Consider the following 14,286-nt stretch of genomic DNA (forward strand, 5'->3'; position numbering starts at 1 on the left):
CAGGAAAACCTCACTGCAATTATACCTCTTTTCTTCTTCTTCCTCTTTTTCCTCTAATGTCTCAGAAATTGTGGGAAATTCTCTCTTCTCCAGTGCTTCTCTTGCACCTCAATGAAATTCTTTCTCTCATGGAACAGCCTCCCTCATTCGTAAAGGTTTTCTGAAGCTCTCCAAATGTTCCAGAGTTGCCTCTGTCTGAGAAGACCTATGCCTGCCAAGTAAGAAAGTAAACTGTGGTTTCTGGTGAAGGGATAAGAATAATTAGAACATTTTTACAAGGCTAAGATGATTTTTTCACAGCATCTTTCTCTTGTCTTGCTAGTCTTGAGTAATGCTGCATCCTTCACACTTGCTGTGTGCTCTGGGCAGGTGGGAACTTCCTTAACACAGACACATAACTATAGCTGGGAAAATGGTGATCACTGTAAAAGATACATTGAGTTATGGCTGTGCTTTACGCTATTTAACATCCAGAACAACAGCATGCTCATGGAAGACCTGGAGTGAACATTTTTGTTAGAGTACCTGTGACTTTACATATTTACAATTGAGGTGAAATGGTAGCTGCAGGCAGAATACTTTTTCTTCTTTGCAAACCACTTGTCAACCATGTAAACATATGGGTCCAAAGTAATTTAAAGCCTGAAATAGAGTGGGATGGATCTTCAGCTGCTGCAAAAGCTAATGGAGCTAGTCTAATTGTACCTTGTGAGCTCTCTGCTGCTGAGTAGTATTTTTTTTTCACGTTTTTAAACCAGAATCCATGTTACTGAAGTATTATGGAGCTGGACAAAGAGGAGAGGGAATGCAATTTTGCATTAAATAACGGGAGACAGACCTTGCAGAAAAGTAACTCAGAAACCAACAGCAGATTTCTTACATAAATGTGTACACCACACTGTCTAGGGGTCTAAACACTATGATATTCAAACATCACGTTTCCAGGTCAGAATATGTCAGATCAAACCTCCTAACATCGGCTGAAATACAACAAAATATGAACCTGCACATCTATTTCTGTCCCTTAAAATGCAAAACTGTAGATAATTAACTTCTGTCTTTTTTATTTTTATGTGTCAAAATATTTAATCTTTCTGGAGGTTATAGATAACATGTTACTAAGTCTTTACAATATGTTTCAAAGGTAGTTAGTCAGTACAAATACTAGACAATTACTAATCATTAGTTTCTCAAAGGCTGCTTTACCTTTAAATCACTCTAATGATGCTCTCATAAAATATGACTTGTTTACTATTTTTTTTATGTGTGCTGTAGCTTGCACATCATTTCAATTACCTTCTATCTTTGCCATCTGGAAACAGGGAAAAGAACTTGCCTCTTTTGTGCTGTATGGAAATTAATTACCAGTGATACTCTGTATCATAGCTGAAGGAGAATTTTTACATCATAACTTTATTGCTCTTTTCATTAAACAAATACATTTAAAAATATATACACCAAGAATTTATGTACAATGCTATTAAAAAGTTGCTTTAATTTCAGGAATTAGTTCTTCCAACTGGACAATAACATTCAAAAACAAAAATAAAGCTCTGCCAAACAATATTTTTATCACCCAGGTATGATGCACAGGGTCACAGCAACCTTAGGAAACAAGAAGTTTTTTGGCAAAACAGCTCCATTATGCCCTTTTTAATGTGATAATTAAAGAAAGGTAATTAGCAATAATGGTCAAATCCCACTAGATTTGAAACCTTATTTAGTTCAGATTACCAGATGAAACTTCAGATATTTATCTGAATTTAGACAATCTATTTGAATGTAATGAGCAATGACAAGCTCTTCCAATTTGCAGTTCGAATTCTTGAATATCCCTGAGAACAGTGGGGATCTTCTGAACATCAAAGGTCTGACCACTGCATTTTATTGCAGCAAGTATTTCCTCATGAATTATGCAGGTAACACTCTTAACCAGAAGTTTTTTGCATCATTTTTGTCTTTGTCCTTCTAATCTCAGAACTGGAAGAGAAAAAATAGGCAGACATAAGAATGAATAATGGCAGGCAGCAGATGTAGCCAAAACTTGCATACATCCAAGAAGAAACAAGATGTTTCAACTTGAATTGAAAGTCAGAAGAATTCCTCGACTCAGCAACAAAAAAAAAAACAAAAAACAAAAAACAAAAAAAAAATAAAAAAAAATAAAAACCAACCAACCAAACAAACAAAAACACGATAAAAAGGGTTTCAAAAGCCTCTGTGGAAAAAATGTCACTGAAAGGGTATTTCATATATGCCACTATAACATAGGGGAAGAAGAATCTACACGTAAAAGCACAACAAGCTACTGACTGGAAAAGTGCAAAAATATCTTTGCCAGCTCTCAATCATATTTTAATACGATCAAAGGAAAAAAGTTCCATATTTATGCATGATAAGAACAGCGACAAATATAAATACCTGTTTGTGTAAAAATTAAAAATTAATCTAATTTTGATGCCTGCGGGGAGAAAGAGAATCTATAATGCAGTGCAAACAATGTCAAAGAAGTAGGAACAGTCATGGATCAAATTTATGATTAAAAAAATTGCCCCTGGGAAATTCTGATTTTTCTCATGATGTTTTTACATCTTTATACAATGTAAAGATACACTTCTCATTTGGTTATCTGTGGCAGCAACATAAATACCTTCTCACTTCTGGTCAATATCTAGTATAAAGACTAAAAAAACCAGCAGAGCAAACATCTGCAAGAAGACTCATTTTAAATATCAAGTCTAATATAAAATTACTTTATCTTGTCATTCAACTGTTTGGAAACATTAAATTTACAATAGTCATTTTATATGGAAATTTCTTCTTGAAGAGACTGATAACTGCAGTCACATATTTCATGGTCCATGATTGTATTTCAGCAAAGTGCCCAAAACCTGTACAACACCAGTTCAATGACAAGGCCTAAGTATGAAGCTCAGAATGTCCTTCTTGCCTTTTCTTCATGCCTGCCTACAGAAATGCTGGCAAGGCTTGCGTTGCCTTGCTAATTGAGCATTAGATTAAGTGGACTGGTGTATTTGTTGTCTGGATTTTAGCAAATAAGTGGAAGAAATAATTGCCATCATAAGCACAGCCACAAATCCGCTTTACATTTTAATTTAATGTGTTTGTATGGGATCTTAATCCTTGAAACGGTTACACCCTACTGTAGCTAGCTATAAATGTGAGGCATAAAGTTTCCTTCTAATAGCATGTCATCAGCATTTGCATTTTCAGCCTGGAAAAAATCATTTCGGAAAGGTTGATCCATTTTGAAGTATTACAGTCAGTATTTTGCAGGCTGATGAAACACTGCATTTTGTAGGATGAAAACTGCAATGGTATTACTTTTTATAAAAGTTGTTAGACAAGAAGGCCAAAGAAATTTGCAAGAACTCCTGCAATGAAAGCTGGTAATGTATTTAGTAAATAAAACTACGCACTTGTAAACAGTTCTAGGAACCAAAATAATCTAAATTTTCTGTTTAAGTTTTTGCCTAACAAACCTATTAGAATATACATGAACAAATATTTGAACTTGAAGTTATTTCTTCAGGGTATTACTACCTTACATACCTTAATGCTTTCGCTGGTGGAAAGAGATGGTGGTTAAATCAAGCAGTTAAAAAAATGTATTTTTTTGAGGCATTTTCTTTATTTTGGAAACGATCTGTTGGTCCAAGTGTCAGGAGGACTGCATGACTCCAAACAGCCTGTCAGGGCAGCCTCACTTGAAGCCAAGGAGCCCAGGGCAGGCTCAGACCAGACCCCAGCTCTGCTCAGCCCAGGCCCTGCAGAGCCCATCGGGGCTCCCCAGAGGGACCCCAGTCCTGCTTTGTGGAGCAAACCCTCTCCTACTGCTTCCTGCAATCATATTGCCTTCATAACTGCTCTTGGATGCAAAGACTACATAGATCTTTTCACACTGCCAAAAGCTAACCTCTGTCAAAGTACTACCTGGCAAGTATTTATGTTCTTCCATTGAATAAATCTCACCTTTAAACACCAAGCTACTATATTTATTTCATGGAAGTTAATTCATCATACAGTGGTCCCCAGCTGCTCTGACAACTGCTCTGAGAAACACAGATGAAATTGAATAACAATGGTTTGCAATACAGAATTTGTAGATACAGAACTAGAAAAAGAGTAAGTGCAGGCTCACTTTACACACTGAATGAAAGGTATAACTGCAGAGTGTAAGAAGAACAGTACATAGAGGAGATGTGTGAATTCCTGCCAAGCAAACATAGCTTGCAGCGACTGAGTAGACAAAGCTTTAATATCCACTGGCTTCCTAAGCACCTTCCCAATGCAGATTTGTCCCCTTTATGATTGGACAATCCAGTGTTTGTAAAGCCTTACAGTATCCAAAGCTCTGTCTCCTGAGAAATTCCCAGAATTTCTGACACTATGGAACTGAAATTGGAATAAAAGAGTCCAAAAGAAAAATGACAGTCTGAACTCAAACAAATCAAATATTACACAATCCCCCTGTATCAGAGAGAAATGCCACTGTAAAATTGCAAACAATGACCCACAAGTATAAAGACTCTCATACTTGAATTTAAGTGAAATCCTGGTCAAGTTCTTCACCACAAGTGAAATCCGAAAGATATCAAAGATAACCCCCTAATATTAACAGTATTAAGTACCTCTTTCATGAGTAGAGATGTTATCACTATTTTGTTTTTGCTTTGCAGGCAACTGCCTTTCCTTGACACGAAGTTGCAGCTGCCATTTTAGTATTGGCCCAGCTTTCTAGCTCACACAACACTGGATAGAAATTGTGTTTAAAAAAACGTGACCTAGATAGCTCTTATCCATTGAGGGAAATTGAGTGTTTTACTGTATTTGCTGCTTTTAAGAGCTATTTAAATATGATTACAAAAGTGGCAGAATTTGCAAACTGTGCTTCCCATGCTTCTTGCAAGAACAGCAAGTTAGATCTTTCATATACAAAATGTACATATACACAAATATTGCTGTAAGTGGGAAAATTCAGAATACAGTGGAGGCCTACTAATTTGTCTTGCAACTTTATACTTATGTAAGCTGTCTATATTTACATACAGTGAAATCAGAGGTCAGAAAAATAATTGAAGACACAAGCCTAACTTGATAGTTCTCAACTCCTAAAGATCTTGTACAGAGAAATCGTTTTTGTTGGATAAATACTTAAAGCAGATTGAACCATTGCTCCATATGCAATCAAACCAGGCACTTGTAAACGTAATTATGAGTGACAACCCAAGCCAGAACTTCAGTGCTGGCTCACTTCACTCCTTCATCTGTGTACCCTCAGGAATTACAATTCTAATGCCTCTGTCGCTAAGGAAATTACATGATTAAACAAGCTTTCACAGGGAAATCAATTACTCCTCACATTTTTTTAGTTTATTTTTACATCCCACAGCCTTCTTTTGGACTTCATATTGAAATGACATAACTACAATGTTATTTAATATCACTTTAATTTTTAATTTTCTTAGGAAATATTTTTTTTTTATTTTTCCTTATTTGTACCTCCAAATATCCCCCCAAAAAAATCTTTTGGACAAAGAAATTACATTGAGTGAATATGTCACACCCCCTATCGCCAACAACCTCTGGAAAGGCTGAGAGATATAATGGACTGCTAAAAACTATGTTGAGAGCATTAGGCCATGGGGCATGGAAGCAATGGGATGAAAATTTAGCAGAAGCCACTTGGTTGCTTAACTTGGTTCCTTCCTTCAGAGGAACTGCAAATCATCCTGTTCCACCCAAAAGAGGTATCCTACCTACCATGGGAGGAGATAAGGTCCCTGTACTGCACATAGGGAAGAGCTGGGAAAGATAGGGTGGATTTCTCCTCCCACCGGAAGAGGCAAACACAGACATGGGATTGTCTTTGCTCAGAAGTGGGGCTTACCAGCTGGATAATGTAGAAGAATGGGGAGACCTGGGGTACATCTCAAGGAGATTTAACTCTGGGGGAAAATAATCTGTTTTATGTTGCAGGATGTAAAGTATCAGGAATGACATGAACCAAGGCAGAGTGAATTTTGTGAGGAGCAAGGAGAGTATGATGGTGATCCATGCCAGGCTCGTGCTGTGCTGCTTCTCCTGTCCTGATCACCTGTCTTGATGGAATGGAGCCTAAATCATGGCAGGTTTTGATCATCTGGAGGGGTGGAGAAAGGCCATGGAATGGGAAAATAATACCTGTGAACTGACTGGGAATAGTAGTTAAAGAAATACATACATGTATGTTGGGTATAAAGCTGGTTTAAGTACCTAGTTGAAGCAGCAAGAAAAAGAGCAGGAAGGAATTCATTAATTATGTTTACCTTCCGAAGCAACTACTCTGCATGCTGCAGACTTGCTTCCTGGGAACTGGCTGGACATCACCTGCTGATGAAAATGATAAAACACTTTAACTTCTTCTTCTTTTGCATGCTCAAAATTCCATTTTTTCTTTAGTAAACTGTGTTATCTCAACCTATGATTTTTCAATCTTATTTTCCCCCTCACTGTCCAACTGAAAAGTGCAAGTGATAGAGCAGCTCAGTGGGCACCTGGCACCCAGCCAAGGTGAACCCACTCCAGTCCTGGGTATTTTTGCTTCATGTTTTCCATGAAGGTCTCTGATAGGGGTGTCATTATATTTGCATTATCAAATTGTCTCTATTCAGATAACAATTGATTCTATTTCACAGATGTGATATTCACCTGTGTACTCTGTGTTGTTAACTCTATGTTATGTTTATTCTTTCAGTCACACTGTCTTGTGTGTGTGCACACATGTTTACTTGTGTGTTACAAGCATGTAATAAAACTTAATTTCTTGCCTGGTCAATTTTTTTTTATGCTGTTCCAATTTATCCTGTCTAATGAGACAGTTTCTAGCAGCAGACATGTTGACAGTAAAAGTAATAGCTTTACAAAACCAGTAACCTGTTGCTGTACATTGCTATATTGAAAAATGGATGCTCTGGTTTGGAGCACATCTTTTTATTGAGTGGCTACACTCCATGATGGAAGATACATGTCAGAGAAGAACATTCCTAATCACCAAATGCTCTGATAAAGAGGACCAATTAATCTTTGTCTATTAGAAATGAGGACAGGGATTAATTCCAATAAACTGGTGTGAAGACAAAGTTAAAATAAAACTTAACAATATTGAAACAGTTTGCAATTTTTCTTTAATGCTCTGTTCAAATTACTTTGCACCAATGACAGCCTATGTCTTAATACAGTTTCTGAGTTCTGGTATGTCAGTAATGCTGAGAAAAGCTGAAAACTATAAATTAACCAGGCAATGACTCTTACCTGAACCTGACTGCCTAGTTGCATTTATATTAGCTCATCTTTCCTTGTTGTTATCATTAGAGAATTCACCTTAAAACCACCAGCTCTGTGGGAAAGCCAGCTCTCAGAGAGGAAACTCACCTGTTGGCCTTGACACTGGTGCACAAAGAGCTTGGGAACACCAAGAGCTTGTGGATCTGTACCAGGTTCTAAGTGCAGCCTTTGCCTGACCATGCAGGTTGTTAAGAGGCTCTTGATTCAGTGGCATGGTGGTCTTAGCATTTATGTACTCATGCACAGTGTTTTCTCTGGCCTCAGTGCCACAAACAAAATCCTTTTGCTCACTTCTGTGAGCATACTCACAGTGTTTTGAAAACCATGGATGGTGATGAAATGCTGCATAGTTCTGAGCCCTAAGTGAATTCAGCTAAAGGGAAATTTAAAATATCTTCCTATGTCTTATTGTCATTCACTTTAACCACTATCTTCAAAGAGGAGTCAAAAAAAGAACAAAGAATTCACTTTCTTGTAGTGTGTAAGATAGGCTTTTAGGGGATTCTGTAGGTAACAATGTTACTGAAGGATTAAAAAGATAGATTAACAGTCTAAAACATCCATTTAGATAAGATGCACTACAATCCACAGGTGAAATTCATTTCATTGGCATGAAGTCAGTAATCAAGCTGCATGCGAAAGAAGCCTGGAGGCCTCCAGGTGCTTCACTTGAGCCTTCCAACCCACTGCCTAAACTGCAGGATACAGAGCTCCCACAGAGCCACGTTATTCCTACCTGCAGGCTAGAGAGAGAACAGCAGAGCCCTGGGCCAAATGGACTCTCATGAGCCAGCCCCTCTCAGCATCCCTCGCACATCGTTCCACCTGTGCCTCCTCTGGGAATGCACAGACACACAGACAGAAACATAGCACCACCCTACAGGCTTTGGCATTGCCCTTCCTGCAGACATTTTCATCTAAGAAAATTATGCTCTGTTTTGGGGGTAGTTCAGGCCTTTTTCTATAAGTTAATCTTTAGAGACCATTAATAATGCAGAAATGATGAGAAAGTAAAAAATTTTACATTTTCAGAAAGAATTTATTGGTACTATAGATTTACTAGGGACTCTTTTTTAAAGCCTAGATAGCAAAAACAGGGATATTAACATCTACCAATGCCAACTAATCTTTTGATTTATGAATTTATTTTTCCCCCAGTATTTAGTTTAAAATATTTAAATCATGTTTTAAAAACACAGTCACTAAAAAAATAAACTGACCAACTTTTTCCTTTTGCTGTCTTTAGAGAGTATCTTTTTTGATGCAATACTACAGCTGCATTCAAGTTTTGCTTACAAATCGCAGCAAAATTCACAGGAGCCCAAAAAGAAAATCTCTGTCATGTGGTAAGCCCTAGTCATGGTATGTCATCCACTCTGTGTCTCAATTTAGTTCAAAAAGGCTTAAGAAATGTCAATTTGAAGAAACACGTTTGGAATAGTAATGACCATCTCATCCTGTTTATTGATTTTAGCCATTTCATTATGTTTTACCCAGCATGCTAAAATTTAGAGGCTCCCTAGTAACTTTCAGATATACTTACAGAAAAACTTTCTAACAGGAGGATGGATTTGAAATAGATTTTCCCTGCCTAAATAATGAACAAACAAATCTCAACAACATTTGGTTCTCTTTATTGGTAGCAATGTCAACTATGAAGCTATAAAATAAAGATTAAAAAGACCTGCTGATGGCTTTAGAATGAAGGTTTCCCTTCAGTAAATACCTGAAGGAAGGGGCCATTTGGGTGATTGACCTGATTTTTTACACTTGTTTCTCAATACCTTCAAACTCTCGATATAGAAAAATTCATGACTTGCACTTTAATATCACAAAGAATTAGTTTCTCATTTTTCTGTTGACTGTGTACTTTCATTACTTGTTTTATGAAATTTTTCCTTGTGCCATCAAAGATCTCAGGGGTTTTTTTCTGGAGCACAAAGGACATGTTTAAACACCCACTGATGTCTTGTCATTTCCTGAATACCTTGTACAGTATAAATTTTATTATTCCTTTACCACAATGACTGAACTGTTCTGGGCCATTTGATTTAATATCAGAGGAGACGGTGGGAAGGAATGTCTGTGGACTGTTAGCTTTGAGAACAAACCGACAACGTTGCAGTGACAGAAAGAAATGTCCCCGAAAATAAGAAACCAAACTGCAGGAAAGGCGAAACCAAGTGAACAATAATAAAGATTTCAGCAGATTCTCAAATCTGGACCAAAGGTGGAAAAAAAAAAAAAAAAAATAAAAATTCATATCTGCCAGAAGGAGTGATCCTTTTTTATAGCATCCATGTGAAATCAACAGTTCAATGCAAGTTAAATGCAGCAGTTATATGTTTGCCATTTAGGATTTATGTCATATTGTTGTCTATATGTCAGCTTGAACTTGAGAGCAGCTGCTATGACATAAATCACCCCCAAATGCTTGCATAAAAAGTAGGAGAGTTTTTTTTCTTTTTGGGTGGGAAAACAGGGCGCAGGGAAGAGGTATGAGGAGGAGAAAGTGGATGGAATTTTTAAAAAGTTGAAAGAGGGAAGAAATCAGTTTTTAAAGTTTTGTATCCTTTTCAGACTTCAAAAGACAAGCATTTACAAAGTTTTCTGTGCCATCAAGAATTTTTGAAATCAGAAAACAGCAGCTGTGCAGCCTCTTTTCCTGCAAACAGTCAGGGAAAAGTATATATGATTGTTAATGGATCTTTTTTCTGGATACTGTCTATGACATAAGAGTGAATAATATTTGTTAAATGTTCCATCATAGCATCAGGGACAGGTCTTTCTCCTGCTGTTGCTGTAACCATTGCTACCTTAATGGCTGACCATGCAACAGTTTTTATATGTTCACTCAGCCTCTGACTCTTTCCTTTCAGTTTTGTTGATTATATTGTCCTTGATTCTGTTTTTTCTTTTTCTCCTTTTTTTTTCTTTTTTTTTTTTCTTTTTTTTTTTTTTTTTTTTGTGGCTCTTGGTTGCAGGGGAACTTTGAACTCATAAATGCTTGTGCTGTATATATCTGTCTCGTATAGACCCCAAACTTTTTAGCTGATATAAATCTGTTAAAAATACTGGCACTTAGTTTACTGCTATGATTTGTGTCTGTGTTAAGCGAATTAGAAGCTATTTGATGAAACATATGATCTCAAAGATAGTAGAAGCTGAACAGAATTTCCATCTGTATTTTATGTATGGGTTTACTTCACCCAGTGCTGCCTGAAAGTCAAATAGTGTGAGCTACCCAGTCCCTAGGTAGTTGACTGAGAGGGGTTCTTTGTCCTATTTATGTTTTCCTGCTGGCTTTGAGGGATGGTTTAACATATAGGTGGTAAGTTACATGAGATGAAGTCCATGCTTTGTAGGTCTATCCATGAAGACCACTTTTAGACAACTGTCTCTTCAAGGTTCTGAAAGGACCTGTAAATAGGCAATATGTACCAATGACGGCAGCTTCCTTCACTTGCTGTGCACCTGAAGTATTGGTATATAACTTGTATTCTTGCTTGTTCTTATTAACAAAATAAAACTTTGGTTTTAAATGTTAAGGAAGAAGTGATACATTAGGATGAAATGATGACTGTTAATGCACGGTTTTACAAATTGCACTGTTTATTGTGTGCTCCATAAAAGCCAGTAATTGTGTGTATTTCTTTTGTCCTAAGTATAAACATCAAAACAAAACTATAAATATATCTTCACACAATTTTCAACATAGCTTTGTATTCAACTGTGAAAAAATTAAACAAGTGCCGGTATATCTTTCACTACAAATAAAGGCATTTTTGCTGTAGCTAATTTTTTCCTCTAGACTCATCTAGACTTTTATCTGGACTGATTTTTACTTTTTCCCTATTCTACCTTTTAACAGACAATGAAGATAAAATGTAAGATAACTTGGACAACTAATGCTGTCAGCTTTTGCAAATGAGTTAGAACTGACATCTGCCTGATCCACCAGTGGAGTACCCTTAGTCCTGTAGCAGGATTATAGGGTGCAAATGGGTGTTTAATAGGGATTTGTATGGGTTTAAGATAGTTTTGACTAATCTATATTAACACTACTATACATTTATTTACATTTGGACAATGGAGTTGCTCCCTTGAAACTACAATGCCCCATTTTGGTATCTCATGACGATGTTTCCTCCATGTGCACATTTTTCCTTTTTCTCCTTTTTTATACTCCTGAAACTTGTATTTTCTTATGTAAGTATGGGCATGATTTTAACAACAAATATTTGAAAAGTTGGTCAGAAATGGAGGCATTTCAACAAAAACACTGGTCTTACTTTCCTCTCATATCTCATTTAACCCCTTTGCTGTTAGTGGGAAGCTGTGGCCATGGATGGTGCTCCAACAGCTCTCCTATGCATAGGCAGCTGATTTGAATGTATTTTTTCCTATAGTCTGGACATGAACAGCCCTTCAGACTGCAACCCCTCTGACAGTAGAACTGCTTTTTGTTGCGGGAGATGTTCACCGCTTCAGGCACTTTATATGACTATTATTGGACGTCTTCTACTAAATTGAATTGTAATGCTTCTCTTCTTGAAGGATGCTATAATAAACAAGAAAATTGCACTGCATGTTCACAAAAATAAATGGTTCTTCTGGGCAGTAGTGGCAGGGGGCAGAAGAACTCCTTATGTTACGTGGAGATAAGATTGTATTCAACAGCTGGCTTCATAAAACACATATAAAATATGCGGTAAAAACACAGGAAGACCCACAGGATTCTGCAAGTTCCACCATGGGAGTCCAACACTGTTTAGCAGACACAGGTTATTTAGACTTTCTTTCTACTGCAGTGAGAAAAACAATAGAAAAGTCAGACAGTCTTCATTTCCTGCACTGGGTCTGTTAAACATTAAGGGTTTGTTTTTCAGATGCAAGGGTAGTAGCAGAGAGGAAGAATTCTGCTTAGATCTGTTTTTCATCCTGTAAAATGTTAGGATTTTTTTCAAGAGTTGAGTTATATAATATTCTGTATTTACTTTTTGATTAAAAGAATAAATTATAGGCCATCTGAGAGCCACTATTAATCTTTGTTATTACTTTGTTCCACAGGAAAAATAAAATAGCTAGGAATATTTCCAGCAATATAAATTACTTTTTTGAGAATTTTATGTCATAGATAAACTGTGAAATTAGCCATTTTTTGCCTTAATCATTTCTCCAGTTTGCTAACAGTGATTAATACAGTACCCTAATTATCCATGTCCTAATAGTTTCATATCAGTCACAGAAGATCCATGGTTTAAACTAAAAAAATCTGATGGTGAAATAGTCACAATTCAGCTTTATTAATAGAAAATGAGAGTTGTTTTTTTTTTCTTTCTTTGACATGTATGAAGGAAGGAAGAAAAAGAATGCTATCTGCATCTGAAAGCTAGAAGAATATATTATAAAACATGAAGGAACAGCCAATTTTGGGGTCAATGTTTTCAAATCTATGGTTTTCTTTTTCAGATATGCTTCTCTCACCAAGGGCATGTAGCTGAAAGTCAAGGCAGACACATAATAAACATAAAGTGTCAAAAAGGATATTTATACAAAATTTAAGACTCTAATGCCAAGAAAAATGACTCACATTGTTTCAAGTGCACAAGACATGCTAAAGCTCCTTGTCTGCAAGTGTTTTACTGGTGTCCATGACCAGCTTAATCCCTTTCTTTGCTAAGCCAAATACCTCAGTTTTCATTTGTGTCTATCTGAAAAGCTTCAGAATATCTGAGACATTCATACAGGGATGACAGGTATAATACAGAATTTATGTACACTATTTTAGAGTAGCAGCTGAAAGCCAGCCTAGAGCATTCCATAGTGCCTGATATCCCATCTGCTGCAGAGAAGCAATACCAAATTAATTTGCAGAATACTGCTACACTAATCATGTAATGAGACTGCTTCTTTCACAAAAGTACTTGTGGACTTCAGTTGTCTTCATCTAAAGGGAATTTTAGATTTCAGGGGCTCCAAATCCCCTGAAAGCTACCTTATAATCCAGCTTCAGGACAGATAAAATGTAAGCATTTTAGTGTCATATGTCCTACAGAAGTTTGCCTGATGAATAATAGCATTTTCATTGTACTATACCTTCATTTCTGATCACTAATCAGAGAAAATAAGTCATTTAGACAGAAATTTAATTTCCTTTCTATCTTGAAGCTTTTATTTGTAGTATCCCAATGACACATTTGATTTCGATATAATGAGCTCAAAGCAATGATCTTTGTGAGTAGAGTCCATAAGCTGGATAGCAATATGAGATACCTGCAGAGCCAGTGCACTACAATATGCACACAAAATGATCTCTAAAATTTAGGTAAAGAAAAGTGGATCTGGGTAAAGAACTCTACTGAAAAAAATGCTGAACACTTTCAAGACCACCAATGTTTTTAGTGAAATCATAATAAGGCAAAATACAAAAGAGGCAGTTACATAAAAAAAAACCTACTACTTGGAACTTGCTTATTGTTCTTTTAGAAGTGACAAACTCTAAAGAAGCAGAAGGGCTGTGCAATGGTAACTTTGATGCAGAAGGTAGAAAGAGTTTAAGGAGACTGATTTCAGCAAGTCCACAGGGAGTTAATTGAAAAGTAAGCACAAACAGAATACATTATGCTGCAGTTTTCCTGTGATTGTGTCTGTAATGTATTAAATTTCAATAGCCTCTCATAGAATGAGACATGAACATTTTATCTTTTCTTACTCAAATTCTTTTGGAATTTCTATTCCATTTTTCAACCTACTGCTCTAAGAATGTAACATAAAGCATCCCAAAGGTTATTATGCTACACTATTTATAATTTTAATAATTTTCATTCTGTGATATCAAAATTTGTTTTAAAATGGGCTTTAGGGGATTTGTAAAGTTCTACTATAATGTTTAGGTTAACTGATTTAAAGCTAAACTTCGTTTCATTTAAATAGGTA

Source organism: Poecile atricapillus, chromosome Z (genome assembly GCF_030490865.1).
Source record: "Poecile atricapillus isolate bPoeAtr1 chromosome Z, bPoeAtr1.hap1, whole genome shotgun sequence".
NCBI classification, from domain to species: Eukaryota; Metazoa; Chordata; class Aves; order Passeriformes; family Paridae; genus Poecile; species Poecile atricapillus.